The 11,065-nt window shown below is 38.9% G+C and overlaps 1 protein-coding gene and 1 long non-coding RNA gene across 6 annotated transcripts in view; one reads left to right on the top strand and one right to left on the bottom strand.

Annotated features, from left to right (window-relative positions):
• The window catches only part of DIAPH3 (diaphanous related formin 3), a 488,952-nt gene that overhangs the window by 391,952 nt on the left and 85,935 nt on the right, over nucleotides 1-11,065 (bottom strand). The window lies entirely within an intron of this gene.
• LOC112826838 (uncharacterized) overlaps nucleotides 1-11,065 on the top strand; it is a 67,907-nt gene that overhangs the window by 38,921 nt on the left and 17,921 nt on the right. For both annotated transcript variants that reach the window (XR_003209060.2, XR_012378773.1), the window contains one exon: nucleotides 7,119-7,247. This is a non-coding gene — a long non-coding RNA (uncharacterized lncRNA). The remainder of the gene's footprint in view (nucleotides 1-7,118; nucleotides 7,248-11,065) is intronic.

Raw genomic sequence — 11,065 nt, 5'->3', positions numbered from 1 at the left:
TGGATAAAGGACTGATTCCAGGGCTGGGGCTTGGATACTACAAGAGGATCTTGGAACAGTTTCACAAGATGGTGAGAAGTGCTCAAAGAACGGTGGGGATACGCCATAGGACAAAGGAACCCGCTTGAAGGGGTTTCTATTGGTTTCTACAGTCTAGAGGGTGGGCTATGAAGGGACTGCTTCAAGGGCAAGGGGTTTCCTTTGGGGCTGATGGAAAGGTGCTGGAACCAGACCATGGTGACACACAACACTGTGAATGTCAATACACTGTACACTTTAAAATGGTTAAGATGGGGCACCTGGGTGGCTCAGTTGGTTAAGCGACTGCCTTCGGCTCAGGTCATGATCCTGGAGTCCTGGGATCGAGTCCCACATCGGGCTCCCTGCTCAGGGGGGAGTCTGCTTCTCCCTCTGACCCTCTTCCCTCTCGTGCTCTCTCATTCTCTCTCAAATAAAATCTTTAAAAAAAATAAAATGGTTAAGATGGTAAATTTTGTATTATGTGGATTTTTCCACACAAAGTTTTACAAAACATTTATAAAACAGAAAATTTGTCATCTTAGAAGTCGACAGTTGTCTTGAAGAGAAGGAAAAGAAGGACCAGGAGCTACATACTGGCCAGTAATGTCCTATTGCTCCAGCTGGGTCCTGGTTACACCCGTGTGTTTATTCTGTGTTGGTTTATCCAGCAGTATACTAAAGATTTGTCAACTTTGTTATATACATTTAAAACGTATATACATTATAAAATGTATATACATTATCTAAAAACCATATTCAAATGGACTGATTTTTATGCTTTATTCTATTTCTAAGGTTACACAGTTACATTCAAATTGAACTCCTTTCAAATCGTTGGGTTTCAAAGCATGCCATTTAAAAGGTTTTACACTAAATGTCATTTTCTTGCTGAAAAATAAAATTAAATGAAACAAGTTACAGCCTCAAATGAGGCCCCACTTGTTTATATTTAGCATCTTTGGTATACCTTTTAGAACTAAAGAATGTTTAGTTCCATCTGAACAAATTGCACTTTAAAACCTAAAAAAAAAAAAAGGGCAAAAAAGTTGGGGGGGAGCTGATTAAATAAACATGGATGTTCTAATTTGCCAGCCTCTATTTGATGGTTCAGTGAAGGATAAAGATCTATTTGGCACATCTGAACAGAGGGAAAAAAAATGTGCTGATGCTCTTAGTCATTGGTTCATTATCTTCTTTATTGTGTTGATTATGTTTATGTAAAAAGAAAAACAACAAAACTTCATTGCGTCTTTACGGAAAAAGAAGGGGAGACGGGGGAGGGAGGTAAGAAAACACCAGCTGTTCCAGTCTTTAAAATCAGGCCATTTGTTTTTTGGTCCCTTCAGGTAATTGCCATTTTTTGCCTCCACAATTCTGAGTACTTTCAAGTGTCATTGTTACATTTACAGTATAAGCCTGTTTTTCTTGATTTAGAGATGAAAACCAACTTCTTCATATACACATACTATCCTACCAATCTAACCTAAAAAAATATCTATATACAACAGCACAAAATGTAACATTTTTTAGATTGTTCTTAATAGAATTAACATTAGGGGCACCTGGGTGGCTCAGTCGTTGAGTATCTGCCTTCGGCTCAGGTCATGATCCCAGGGTCCTGAGATGGAGTCCCACATCAGGCTCCTTGCTCAGCCTGCTTCTCCCTCTGCCCCACCCCCACTCGTGGGCTCTCCCACACTTTCTCTTGCTCTCAAATATTTTTATATATAAAATTCACATTAACAGCTAAATATGGGACAAAAAAATAGGAAAAAAACAAGATCTTGGGATCAGAATCACATCCCCCTATGATCAGCTGTGGCACTTTGGCTTCTGGTTCCCTCAGTGTCAAACGTTCCCAGTTCTTATGGAGTGGAGGAAGCTGTGAAATTGAAATACACTTGGAATATACCTGTATTACGTGATTTTTGTCACAAAAAGCATATATTCCTCTTGGCAATTTTTAAAGCTGTGCAAGTTTATAGAGCTAAGCAAAGCAAAGGAGGGACCCACAGTCTGCAGGGTTGTTTACAGAGGAAGCTACAAGAACCAACAAATTGATTAAAATGAGAAGCAACTGAAGTCCAACAAAAAGGAGTTAATTGTTCATTTGTGTTCTTCCTTGTAACAAAGTACATATACAGAAAACCTAAAACTGTCTCATATTTCTATTTCCCAGAATCCCTGGCATTATGTTCTAAGCAGATACTACATAAACACTTACTAAATAAAATGAAAGGACAAAAAAGCTAATGGCCCTAAATTTACTCAACTACTATGCTCCTGCCAAGAACATTCAAAAATGCTAAGTTTAAAAACTTTGATAGTCCCATGGTAACAATTTTGTGAGTTCATAATTTCTAAGGTGTTTCGTAAAACCTACCTATCCATCTAACAAGTCATTCAATAAACGTGGCTAGAAGGATCTAGTGTGTACTAACCATTATGGGACTCAGAAATGAGTAAGCAAAAATTCTGTCCCCGAGGTAGTCATCATCAGGTGAGAAAGAGCACCTGAACAGTTACAAGGTTGGGGAGCCTGGATAGGAATCCACCCTTGGTGAACATAAGGGGGGATTGTCCCAACTGTCACCCAGGAAATCAGAGAAGGCCTCCCAGCAAAGGTAATTCAAGAACCGGGTGTTAAAAGACAGGGAGTGGAAAGTAGAATTACAGAGACAACATGGGCAAAATAAGGTGAAAGAGAGGGGGCATTTTAGGAATCAAATGGCTATATTACAGATGGTGCAGGGAGTGAAGACAATGAAGGCACGAAATACGCAGGCACCAGAATGTGGAAGGTGCCTACCGCATCCCGAGGGCAGTCAACTTTAGCCCACAGCTAACAGGAAGCCATTGCATAATTGGAAATCAAGTACAAAAAAGCTGTGTGTCGGAAAGATACTAGGGCAACAGTGTGGAAGACAGAGACACAAGCCTCTGAGGTTAGACACACAAGGCGGGTTCAGGTGAACCTGTAAGAAAGATTTCATCTTCTCAGTTTTATTGTAACCTTTAAAAAACAAACAGAACAAAAAAACAGCCACAAAAAAAAAAACAAGAAACAGCTGGATAGTGTTACTAGAGTTGGGCACAAAAGTGTGTTCGCCTCACACAAGGAAACCTAACGTGTCGTAGCTCCAAGGCGCTTAAAGGACAAAAGAGGGAGAATGGCTTCTCCTGTTCACAGCCACAAAGGAGCCTCTCTAACCATCCCACTCTTCGCTAAAGTATTCAGTGCTCCAGGAGGGGAGGAAACAAAAGTATTTCCAACCTGCTTTTTCAGCCTCACATCCAACTGTTCTCTTTCAAAGGAACTTCACTCTGGACAAAATAAACAACTTCCATGTACAGATGCACATCATGGTTTCCCACACATAAAATACATCTTCGCTGATAGGATTCCTACAGCCTTCCACATCCCTACCTCCGAACGGTTCCAATCCTACCCACCCAATCCCACTGAATGCCGCTCCCCATGGAAACTTTTTCCCTACCCTCAGCAAGAGAAGATTTTAACCTCCCAATTCCCACTTTCACGTTTATATCTCCTATTGTGCGTTAGTTACTTCTAGATTCTTTTAGCAGCCTATTTCTATATTTTATGACTCCTAGCAGATTTAAAACCTCCTTGGGAATAAGACAAATTTGGGGCTCATCTTTGTATGCACTGCAGAAAATAAGAGCTCAAAGACCAGTGTAAAAAAATTTTTTTAAATCCCACCTTGATCAAAACCATGTTAGGGCAGTTGGTTAAAGCAACATAGTTACACCCATTCCTTCAACAATATTTGCTGAGCATCTCTTAAATGCCTGCAGTGATTCACACATTACAAATAATGAACAAAACCAGCAAAAATCCCTATTAAGCTTTGGAAATGGACTCTCGGGATTTTTACCAATTTGGGGGGTAATTCTTTCCCTTCAGGGTAGTTTCAGTATCATCACTACTCAGACCAGTTATTCAATATATTTTTCTTCAAACACTTTCTAAACCTTTACATTCCTATATCCACCAAGCACTGCCCCCTCTGAATCACATGGATAAATAAGAATACCTGTCCTAGTAGAAAAGATCAAAGGGTCAAATCTCAAGCTCTGTAGTGCTGTGGAAGAATCTGAACAAAAGTCTTAACAGTAAAAAATACAAATTCTTTGTGTTCCCAGACCTGGTCTTACATTACATTTTTTATTATCCATCTGTTTCCTCCACTAAAAAGTAGGCTACATTAGAGCAAGGGTACTTGCTTTCAGCTCTGTTTATCACAATATCCCTACTGCCTTGAACAGGACCTGGCACAAAATACTTGTTTACAGAAAAAAAAAAATATGAATGAGATTAAACAATTCCACTCATCTACTATTTCTACTAATCTGATACCGGAACGACTACAATGTAAAGATCTCAGAGACCTGCCCTGTGTCAAGCTGTCAACATGTTTTTCATCTTTGGATTTGATCTTAAATTCCCAGAATAGTTTATAAATAGGCTGTCATTAACTACCAAAATCACTGCTAACTCAAGAGGGAAATGTCCATTCATCACAGCTTTAAGCAACAAAAAAAGATGCTCCATAAAGAACTGCACAAATTCAAGTATAAGGCGGCGGGGGGGGGGGGGAGGGGGGGGCCTGTGTATCTTTCCAAAAACCGAGGAAATACATGATCCTGGAGGCACGGTTTCAAATGATGTATTTCAGAATGATAACTCTGATGATGGTCTGCAGAAATTTACATATTCCCTACTACTTACTAAATATCAAAATAACATTGAACACTTTTAAAAAGCAAATACCCTATTTTGTGAATGTCCTACTTACTAATTCCCGATAAAAATAAATCACAAACTCTGAAATATAGAATTTGTTTTCCAATTTTTAGTCACCATGACACAGGTCTTGATTCATAATTAAATAACATGGTATTGCTGGAAAGTGTTTCACAGCCGCTTCTCAGGAAAAACAGCTTTTTGGTAACGTTTGCCAATCCATGTAAATACTCCCTGATGGCCACCTTCAAGCAGTAACCGTGAACAAACCAGCTCTAGAACACCAATGCAAAGTACGTCGTGCTAGATTCATCTAGGTATGACACATGCTGTAGCCAGAAACCAACCCTTCAATAACATCGTGTACATACACTATCTTCCAGGTTGGGATGGAGGCATGATGACAATTATACAACCCCTGTGTTCAGGTGTGTTACAGTTTTTGTGTAAATTAGAATGGCACAATGCCATATGTACTACAAATCACTGAAAAATCTAAGACAAATCTTTCATCTTCAGTTGGCAACGGCTTATACTCATTTTCAGTTGCTCAACCACCAATCCCATTTTACCCCCATCTCCATATGAAGTACCAAGTTAACCTAAATGTATCAAATGGCAATGAATTTAAGCTCCTTCCTCAAGGATTATATGTTTATTACATGTATGTTATGGTATTCTAGATGACATTTAAAAACTTTTTCTTCCTGAAGCTCCATTTTTTTTTAAAGATTTATTTATTATTATTTGACAGAGAGAGACAGGGAGAGAGGGAACACAAGCGGGGGAGTGGGAGAGGGAGAAGCAGGCTTCCCACCAAGCAGGGAGCCCGATGCCAGGCTCGATCCCAGGACCCTGAGCTGAAGGCAGACGCTTAACCGACTGAGCCACCCAGGTGCCCCTCCATTTCTCTTTCAATTTACATCTTCCAATACATTTACTCAACCGGTATTTATTAAATGCAACATATACGGCCTGATTTTATAAACACATACACTGTTTAATAAGCATTTTACATCTCTCTATTCAACCAAGATTTATTACATGCCAGATGTATGGATAGCAGATCTCTTGTTAGGAGAAGGAAATACCAAAGTGATTAAGGAATTACCTCAAGTTTATTTCCTTCCCAGTAATCTTTGCCATCTTCAATATATGCCCAAAGTTTAGGGTTTTCCATGTTTCTCAATTACTTTAGTGTGAGAATTAAAATATGGCATTCTATAATCCCTTAATAGTTTAAGTGTACCCAAAACTTTATTGCCCTTTCAATATGGTTTCCTTAATTTTTTAAACTCTTTATTTCTATGTACGTTTTTCAAATAATTTAAATGTGACATATATAGTTTATCTACATAAGTATAGTTTTTCATAGATCTGTAAAAGTGAATTTTTTTCTTTGACCCAGCTACTATACCCCCCTTCCCATTGTAAGGCAATTCATGCAAAAAGCCTATGTACCTTTTCCTATTTTAACCCAGGCACACATAATCCTCTATTTACACACATAACAATTATACCGTTAGAGAGTTTGTTTTTTAATGGCATCATTTTATATAATTCTCTGCATCTTTTCTGGTTTATACCACATGGAACTTCCTCAAATTATCTAGTATTCTAATCCATTCTCTTTAATATTGGCAGAATACTCAATGGTATGGGTAATTTACCCATTTCCAGGTTTTTAACATAGTAACTACTACTGAAGAAAACACATCTTTGTGCATGTCCTCTCTATTGGTGCTTTTATTTCTATTTCACAGAATCCCAGAAGTGGAACCCCTGAGCTAAAAAGCACGTGTATTTCTTCTCATAGACCTTTCAGATAGCTTTCCAAAAATACTGTATCATAGTACAGTTCCACCACCCATGTATGAAGGTACTTTTTCCCCACATTCCCACTAGAATACTAAAATATGCAATGGGGAGGGGGGATGCCTGGGTGGCTCCTTTGGCTCAGGTCATGATCCCAAGGTCCTGGGATTTAGCCCACGTCCAGCACGTGCTCTTTCACTCTCTCAATTTTAAAAAAGTTTTAAAAATATGCAATGGGTATAAAGTCATTTTAGTTTGAATATCCACAACTACAGATATTTGTATTTAGATTTCTTCTTCTTTTCAGACCCTTAGTCCATTTTTCTATTGATTTTTTTTCCTTTTTTCTAGACAATTCATAAAAGCTCATTCTAGGATAGAGGTATTAATCTCTTGTCAAAACCATTAGAACTTTTTTTTTTTTTTACCAGATTATTTGTCTTTTGCCTGCGATGTTTGTTAAACAAGTGGTTTTAGCTTTAACAATTAATTATGCCTTTGTTTTCTCTTACAGCTGCAAGGTTCCGATTTCTTGGAGAAAGCTGTGTAGTTGGGGCAGAAGACACTAACATCCAGAGGCGGAGGGAAAAAGAGACAAAGTCCTGGCATCGGACCCTCATTCTGCTCATCCCTTCTCTTCCAGGTAGAAGTCAATAAATGGCCTGTTTTGCTCAAGTTAGTTCAAACTGGGCTTCTATCACTGAGCCAGCACGGGTTTGACTAACATGGTGATATACTCTCCCAAATGAATTGTTCCATTTGATACACTGTGGGTTTTATGCACGTAGCAGAAAAAAAAAAAAATCTGTACTATATAAATTATTTCCCATTCTCACCGCCCATGTCAGTGTTCCTAAATCTCCACATGTTTATACGAAGAAAATACTACATGGTTTAAGGAAAATGAAATCTAATTATTTCTTAATGCACAATAGCTAAAGCTTTTGAGATTTATGTATAATTGACAGTATTATTTAAATTACTCCTAAGGACTATGGTAATAATACACTTAGAGTTTCCATTTGACAAATGTGTCGTTTTCTTAACACACAATTTCACAGTTTTTATCCTTTAAAATGTTCTATATTTTTATACCAGAAGTGAGAGAAGCTTTACTTCCAGGTACCAGGTTCAAAAGCTATGAATACAATGGCTAATACTTAATTCTAGAAAGTACTTATAATTTTACATATTTGTTCTCATTTTAAAACCCAGATTCCTAATAGCTTTATTCCTACATAATTCTACCTTTTTTTCCTTAAGACTTTGTATTTATTTTTAGATAAAGAGAGCACACGGGGATGGTGGGGTTGGCGCAGAGGGAGAGGAAGAGAATCCCAAGTAGACTCCCTGCTGAGCTCTTACCACACTATCACTCCACACTCTGTTATCCATCCCAATGGCCCAACAGATGTATGAAAATAGAATGAAGAAAATCAACCAGGCATTATTAACCTCCTATGCTATAACACCTGTTGTTCCCCAGACTTGTGGAACCATTTCCTTACTGCAAACTGTTCGGATCCACATGTTGCTTCTTCCTTTGGTGATTTGCTAGGCATGTGTTCCAGCTGCTGACTTGATCTTCTGGTATCTGCTCCTCAGCCTAACCTGGACCTCAAGGTCATGTGAATTGGGGCTATTTGCCCAGTCGGGATTGTGTTCTGGCCTATTCATAGTCAAAAGGAAGGGGATTATCAAGGTTCTAATTTATCTAGATCATTCCCTTTTCAGTGTATTCTACTTGTCTCCTCTCCGGACAGTGTCCCTTGGAGCTCTAGGCTTCAGGAGCTGAGCCTCAGAGATGCCCATACGAGGGTTAACCACCGCCTCTAGGACACACTAGTGCTTCTGCCGTTTGACGGGGGTGCCACGGAAGACTACATTTTTATAAAAAGGGTTCTTTCACCAAACAATTTAAGAAGCCATTATTCAACAGTATTTGTATTTCCCAACCTCAAATGGCCCTCAAGATAGCTTTCAGGTTTTTCTCATTTTCCATCCCTTTAATACCTGTTCAAAACCCCTTAGCTCTTTTTGAAACTCTATCCCTCTCTGCCCTACTCTTGACACATGACTTTGCCCCTCACCTCCCTGAAAATAGCAAAACTAGGCAGTATTGACTCCATTTTCCTCTTCTACCAAGAAAATCAGGATTCTTCTAGCTTTACTCAATCTCCCACAGAGCAAAACTGTGTGCTTCCTTATTTTTAAGACTGAACACTAACCATCAGTCTAGTCCAAGCACCTCTTTTCCACAAACCCTTCAACCATACCCGCCCTCACCTCCCTCAATTCTGCTTCCTGTCAGGCTACTATTTTTCTTTTCCAGCACTACCAACAAAACTGACAAGCATGTCAGTTCCTTCCTCACTACATCCACTTCTCCTAAGCCCTCCCAGATTTGGTTCCCTGCCCCATCAATCCTTCCTACAGTTTCTCTTACCAGTGACCATCAAGGAACTCCTCATCTCTAGGCCGCATCTCAGGGCCCGGTCAACAATCTCCCCTGAAGCACAGCGCTGTTCTATTTTCCCACCTGAGCTCTCCTCTCCCTAGACTATCCCATCTAATCCTTCTCGACTGCCCTACATCCTATCTCAAGAGGCAAATCTAGCTGTAGCAGCTTCACAAAACCCTCTCCTTTGTTTCTCCTCTTTTCCCCACTTAACAGAGGCTTTCACCGTGTCTCTACGACTCTCCTCTTCTTGCTAACTTTACCGGTATGTTTTCAACCATGTCTTTATATCAATTAATGTGAGAACTAATCTTTGGCATGCCATGACCAATTTCATGAATTTCAGAGAAAAATCTATACACCTTGGTGTTCTCTACAGCTAAGTGTTCTGTCAGACATCACTTTTATACATACCAACACTAAAATTCTCCTTGAAACAGAATACCAGAAAACACTAGAAGATAAATGCGTTTTTCTCAAAGAGTGCCTTACACTACCTCCTGCAAGTCACAGTTATTAAGGGTCTCTCATAAGTCTCAGAATAAAAGCAGTTGGAACATTTTCAGGACAGTATTAGAGTAAGAAATATCAGACATAAGACCAACACTTTAAAAATCTCTAGAAAACACACCTATCATCAGTAAGTACTGCTAAATGCTTAACATATATGCCACATACCACACATGCAGTATTTCATTTACTCTCCACAACCGCCTTAAGGTTGATATTCTCAACTTCTTGTTGCAGGATTCAAAGAAAAGTAACCGAAAACGCTAACCACCATTATATCCGGCAAAGAAATTACGGTTTTTATTTTCTTCTTTTTGGTTTGTACATTTTTTCTACAAGGATTATATATTACTTAATGAAAACATTACTGAGTGAACACACTAAGATAAAGACATCAAGTTTTCAACTAAATGGCTTTGAAAGCAGGGTTTGTACTGGAGGGACATTTCCTGGTAAAAGCAGGAATCAAAGAATTGTTGGAAATGGAAAGTAACTTGGAGGTTATCGGATCTACTCCCCTAATTTTTAAGATTGGGGGGGAAAAAACAGTTTAGGTAATAATTTCTAAGGCTCAGAAAAATCACATGAAATACTTCAAATATAAATAACTTTTCATATATTTCAATGTAATAATATACCTCTTTCATGAATCGAGTCTCCAGGTTCTCTCTCCTTTTCACTTAGTGTGGTATTTACAGCCCCAGCGTTGTCTCACATAGGTAAAGGCTTAATAAACGCTATTTAGCAATGATCACAAACTGAACATTTAATTTATTTAGAGATTTATCCAGATGTTTCCAAAACTTAAGGTCTGCAAATAAAAGTGATTATGAAATGAGTGCCAATTTACTCCAAGAATATAAAATGAATCTGTGTGCTATTCCAAGTTACATTTAAAAGCTTTGCAAACAGCACACTATTAGCTCTGCTGATTTGTTTTTATTTTTGTAATTGAAATGTGGTCCATGTTATCAGGCCATCTGCACCATGGCAAAATGACTTCGTAAACAAGACAAAAATGGTGTTCTGTTAGGAACAACATCAGATTTTGTTTCCGCTAAGAAAATATTCCTCTAAAAAGACAATTTCTGGGATCAAGGCTGAAGACTTGGCGGAAGGAAGCCACAGCAGGAACAGTCTGTTACACTGCTTAGGGTACCAGCTAGGAGACTGATCAGAGTCCAGTGTGTCCCCCACCACCTCCCCAAGGCAGAGTAGAGTGCATTCCCCGCACGGTGCTGTGGGCAAGAATCCAGCACCTGACCATACACGTATGGCCCACATATCCCATTGTGTTCTTTTCACGGTTACACATTTGGTCTCTCAGCTGTGAGCTCCCCAAAGTGCCAAAGACTTTGTCTTATTCACATTAGCTTCCCCAAATTTCTTATGCACAGAATGGACTGCTGTAGCCTTAAAAAAAAAAAAAAAAAAAAAAAAAAAACCCAAGGGGCAGGCAGTGAAGTTCACTGTTCACGTCTCTCCACATCCAT

Source organism: Callorhinus ursinus, unplaced genomic scaffold (assembly GCF_003265705.2).
Source record: "Callorhinus ursinus isolate GAN/ISIS: 27379988/994484 unplaced genomic scaffold, GSC_fseal_2.0 scaffold7, whole genome shotgun sequence".
NCBI lineage: Eukaryota > Metazoa > Chordata > Mammalia > Carnivora > Otariidae > Callorhinus > Callorhinus ursinus.
The sequence above is the reverse complement of the archived record's forward strand: the minus strand, read 5'-3'. Positions and strand labels throughout refer to the sequence as shown.